The following is a 6,062-nucleotide window of genomic DNA, read 5'->3' on the forward strand; positions in this document are numbered from 1 at the left end:
TAATATACAAATTCATACAGCACAAGAAAATGAATCTTATTTCAATTGATTGACTCATTATGAGAACGATCAGGTCATACCATTATTATAAATGTAGGTATAATGGAATCCCTATTCCAGAATAGTATTTTAGTTTTGCTATACTTAGCTAGATACAATTATATTGTACTTAAAATTATGAAATCAATTTATTTTCTCGTTAAGCGCAATATCTGAGGAATTAATTCTACGTAATTACTATAAGGTATTATAACCTACATACAAGAAATAAAACGTACTTACATGAATTTAATACTGTATAGTTTTGCAATTGTCTTACTTCTGTATGAACATGTTTTCACTGAAATTTTACTGAAAATCGTTTAAAATTCCGAATACAAATATACGTATCCCGCCCATTGTGCCTGCTGCAGCCAATCACTGCTACCACTCTCGTCGCACCCTTAGCTTCGCCAATCACTCTTGAGAAACCTGGTGCTCCTATGGTTAGGGGAAGTTTTGGCACCGTATCTCAAACTCTAGACCTTACCCGCGTAACTTTTGTGTTGAAAATCGAGTAGCATCGTAATTTAATAAAACTGCCCTATAACTATTGGGTATAGCATGGAGTTATAATATTTTGATTTAGTCAATTTTTGCACGTCTTCCGTGGTTGTCCTCTGGTGGTACCGTCGCTGGTCACCGTCAGTGGAGTGTTTCGTGTCGTGGTGAGTGCAAAGGTATCAAGATTCATTTCCCGCTGATGTCCTACGGCAGCGACGCGCCGCACGTTTGGAGCAGCTCGGCAGTGAGTACCTGTTCCATCCTTTGAACCCATTTTTTTCGACCCTAGTTTCAGAAACTAAGTTATACACCTATAAGAGCTTCTTATTCGATTTCGGCCATGTTAGTTTTATACATCTTGTGACCTAATATGTGTCATAGCGAATCCTCAAGTTCTTCTAAAGACATTGGACTCCTTTTTAGTCTTATTGATGAATGGTAAAATCTAGACATCGTCTAGAGAAATCTTACTGAGAGAAATCTATATGATTTACAAGAGAAGCAGCAGAATGCTTTACCTTCCTGTGCCGACGAGATCTTTCTTTGTAAGTGAGATTTCATTCGTACGATTAGAAGTTTCCAATGAATATCCTTTAAAACAATTGCTATAGAAAACATATTTCTCAAATATACAGGGTAATTTTAACATTGATTTAAAAAATAAAACAATATTCTCATCCTTTATTAGTTTTCTTAAAAAGGATAAGATATTCTAACTATAGATGTAAAATAAAATAGCGTATGTTTAGAACCCAATAAAAAGTAATTTTAATTATACATGTACCAAGCTTTATTACTACACATATACGTAAACTACAAATTTATTCAAAAACCGAAAACTAAAACCACTAATTTTGGCGAAAACATTAGTTATTCAAGAATGATTTTTAGCACAATGCAGAATAAATACTAATAATATTTGGCTTAATTTAATAACGCAATGTAAAAATAATCCTGTAAACTGTACAAATCGTCGTATACTGACTGTGAACAAATCGTCGTAAAAGTAAGTATTTCCTAATATTGCAATGTTAGAAGAGACTTACAATTAATAATTTTGAATAGAATAAGTAGATAAGTAATATGGCTCAGATTTACTAGTTACATGTGCTATCCTTATGGTTTAGATGTCATTATTAGTAGAAGAAGAACTGTACTTTCTGATAATCCATAAATGTATGTTTTTTGCTGTAAGACATTAGAATTTAGCAGTATTTTCCATTCAGAGCAATGATTTTCATGGACCTCAACCGAGTCTCTCAACTGAATGACCATAGAATGAACATGGATAACAAAAACATGTCGAATGTTCATGTTGGGTCCGTGTCGATTACCGTTGGGAACTCAACTCTCGGACATTTCGACGAATACGTCTATTTAGGATAAGATATTCAGTTAGACAGGTCAAATTTTGAGAGAGAAATCTATCATCGAATCTAGTTCGGTAAAGCAGCGTTCAAGCTAAGCAAGGTCTTCTTCGCCAAACCACTGTGGTTAAGGACAAAAATCTTCGATCCATGTGTGTTACCAGTGTTAATATGCGGCACTGAAATGTGGCACCTGACTATCGGCTGCTTAAGAAGGTTCACGGTCACTTAGCGTGAGGACACAGAATAAATACTAATATTTGGCTTTAATAAAAACTCTGTGTTTCTCTACGCGATCGAATGAAATGAGGAGATCCATAGAAGAAGGAAAGTATCCAACATAGCCCAGTATATTAGCAACTTAATGTGGCAATGGGTAGAGCAAATAGTGCGCAGTACTGACAAGCAGAAGGTGCAAAATAGTTCTTGAGTGAAGACCATGTACTAACAAATGTAGCGTAGCAGGTTCACCTGCAAGGTGCGCAGACAACTTGACAAAGGTAGTAGGCTCACATGGGATGCAGGTCGCCTTTTACAGCTGCATCTGAAAATCTTTAGTGGAGGCTTATGTTCAGTAGCGGACTTCATGTGGCTGATGATAATGATTGAATATTAATCTATTTATTAAAAAGAATTTTTTGCTATTTCTTACGACATGCAGATATGTATACGATCCTAGAATATCTTTAGAGCAACCCAGAAGACCTGAGAAAACCTAAGGTATCTAAGCAACGGATATGAATTACTGAGTATTACCATTAATTACAACGACATAAGGTGTAGGTTTCAATAATAATAAAATATAATAGGTATATAAGGTGTAGGTTTTGTGTAGGAAATAGGACTAAGGAATGACTAAGAAATTTAACCTAGAAAGTCACTGACTTTTTACCTGACCAAATGAATAAAATAAAGAATAATATACATATTATGTATCGATGTCGACTATGTGTTCTTTGAAGGATGATTTCTAATAATTTTTATTGTGCAGGGCAGCGAAGTGTCCCCGTACGGGCCGCTGTGGGACGCTCCGCCGGCGCCAGTTCCCTATCCCGACATCCTGGCTTTCCCTCCAGCCGACCTGGGTATGTAAATTTAATTTACTAATGATTTGTGTATTATACTTAATTTTGTACCTTGTATCCCATTCCAAGCTGGGGTTGGTACAAATGTTTTGACGTATGTTGCGTTTTTCTAAAGTGATATTGTTTGGCTTAATTTTTCCGATCATCCCTCTGGAGTTTTAGTGCCACTTACACCGTGTAGGAAAACTGATAAGTAATGTTACCCAACTCCTTGAATTCGCTGCTCCTGATCCACAGCTCATGTCAGCTGCTACTATTTTAAAAAAGACGTCGTGTTCTTTATTTGAATACTTCAAGTGATTTCTTCTAATTTATACAAACATACTGCGGATACAATGCTCGTCTCTAAGTAAAGAAATAGGAACTATATAGCTGCCTTCTACGCCGGTTTACGCGTCGGTAGGTAGGTACCCGGGGAAGCTTCACCTCTGCCTACAATGTTGCTCTACCATTAAAAAATATCATACAGTTTTAAATTATTTTCCATTATTTTGTATTCTCGGTAGTTATACCATATTTTGTTTTATATTAGTTGATGAAAATTCTAATGCTAATGATGCTTCACAAGCACCTAGGTACCTACCTACCTGTAAGTATATACCTACTACTACAACGACTACAAGTAGTTTGTGATACTGGCACTTTTCATTCAAATTGACAGCTCCGGATCCCACCCACGGTCTGGGTAATCGATAATTTGTGTTAGATAAGATGTTTATCATCACAGTGTGGTCGGCGGCAGGATGCGGGGGCCGCGGAGGTCCACGCTCCACGCCCGGGGGTAAGAAGCCCGCCGTCGGGTCGCGTCGGTCGCACAGCGTCGCGCCGCCAACATCCGCGAGCGGCGACGCATGTTCAACTTGAATGAGGCGTTTGATAAGTTGAGGAGGAAGGTAAAAATAACTGGCATTTAAGTTTATTTTGGTTTATGATGTCCCATCGCAAGAGGAGCTACTGCTTTAGAAATCGTTTGTGTGAAAATAATTCTTTTTAGCGTACAGAAGAATTTTGTAGGAGGTACTTTTACTCTTATTTGACTAAAAAGTCACAGCTGTAGACTCAATTAGGAAATTTAGTGGAAAGATTTACTTTCATAAAAATTTGCAAAAAATCTATATAACGCCCTCTCTTTTTAAAATGCAACTAACACTATTAGATAGAAAATTTTATAATGAGTAATTTAGTAGTTTAAATTTTTCAAAAATATAGCTTAATCTAGACGTTACTGTATTTGATCTTTGTCAATTGACTCAAATGCGTTTCTTATCCCAGGTGCCAACGTTTGCTTTACGAGAAGCGTCCCTCCCGCATCGAGACCCCTTCGCCTGGCCATCACGTACATCAGCTTCATGTGTGAACTGCTTCATGGCTCTCCACAGCCACATCACACCTCACACGCGACGGTACACTCCTCACGTCATGTTTTTGATGCGGAGGTCCCGTGGTGCGCCTAAATTCTTTAAGACGTCAAATTATAATTTCTCATCATCTATAAATACATTCTCAATATAAATGATGAAAATTAGGCATCTTTGTTTTGGACTCCGATCCTGTTGCTTGAAATTGTGCCATATTTAGATGTAAAAATAGGTTTTAAGATCATTCGTGAAACTTTATGGAATCATATTATGTTGGATCTAGTAATAACAATTTAAAAATCTTCATTTACGATTTATATAATTTAGTTAAGAGATCTTACACGTGATAATGAAGCTAAGAAAATGATTATTTTCTATCCAATTTACGTAAATCTAGTCAAGTCACTAGTATATTCTAGTTTCTCACTTTGGTTATGTATTCCTAGATTAAGTATGTGTTTTGCGTATCTATGTACTAGTCAATGAATGTCTTCCGCTAGCTATAGATTAATATATAGTCATTTGTAATTAGAGACATTAAATAATATATTAATTAGTATGAGTACATTGGTATCATTTATTGCTTTAGTAGTCTTTAATTTTTTCGAAAACCTTACCACAAATTATTCATAACCATTCCTACTTCGCTTATTTATGCAATGGTCTATTGTATTATAGTTTGTAATTTTTCTCGTTATTTAGTATAATTTATTAATCACCACGATTGTTTCCGATGAGTAATAAAAGCTTTCTCTACTAATGACATTATTATAAAAGACTCGAGTATTACTATTTTAATGTTCAGTAGAATGTGTGAATACTGTGATAGTGTTTGTGGTGTCATAAAGTGAATTGTATTCAAGATGCGTTGTTTTACCATCATTGTAAGTACTTTTAAATTGTTTGTGATTTTTCGAGATAAACAATCCTTAAGAATTACGTCTCTGCCTTTTTCGTAATTATCGAATAACCGTATAATCAGATATAGATGATTTTCATAAATATATTTGAATATGACATACATTTGTTTGTTTACAGTGTATACTTTGCGATGCTAATTGCTGTATCCGCAAATGGTCGAACAAAAGAACAATACCTTTATAGACGCATTCAAATCATCGTTATTAGGAATTCCGAAGAAACAATCAGTTGCTGAAGATGTTTTACTATATAAAATTCCGGATACGACGATGTTCTACTAAAAGTTACGCCCAAGAAATTACCTAAAAAGGAAGCAGCGCCTATACAAATTGCACTAACAACTAATTTAATAAAAGATAACACTCAACCACAAAACAAAACGTGTGAAGACGAGCCAAGCGGTTTTCAACAGGTGGTTGACTTAATAAAAGTTGGTATACATAATAAAAAACAACTTTTAGGAAAACTATTCGGACCCACGCCGGTAACACCAATAATAGTTATAAACGAACAAGTGAAATATCCAATAATACAAGAGGTTAAGCCACCACCTCCACTTCGCGGTGGGTGTAAAATACACCCAGACTGTTGAAGTGGATTCGAAAAATTACGGTACCAATGCCTGTTGTTACTAGACCAAAACAAGTGGTCACTCAAGTTGTTCAACCTACTTATTCCTATAAGCAAGGATCTAAAGGTGGCACAGTGACTTCATATGAATTTGAAGATAACCCAAACGTGATTGTAACTGAGTCCGTGGCAATGCCTTGCCTCCCTTATATTAAATC

The 6,062-nt window shown here is 35.8% G+C and overlaps 1 pseudogene; it reads left to right on the forward strand.

The window, feature by feature from the left end:
* Positions 1–742: 742 nt before the first annotated feature.
* Positions 743–4,449, forward strand: LOC119191983 (annotated as a pseudogene).
* The last annotated feature ends 1,613 nt before the right edge of the window (positions 4,450–6,062 follow it).

The sequence above is a fragment of the Manduca sexta genome, unplaced genomic scaffold (assembly GCF_014839805.1).
Source record: "Manduca sexta isolate Smith_Timp_Sample1 unplaced genomic scaffold, JHU_Msex_v1.0 HiC_scaffold_2190, whole genome shotgun sequence".
NCBI lineage: Eukaryota > Metazoa > Arthropoda > Insecta > Lepidoptera > Sphingidae > Manduca > Manduca sexta.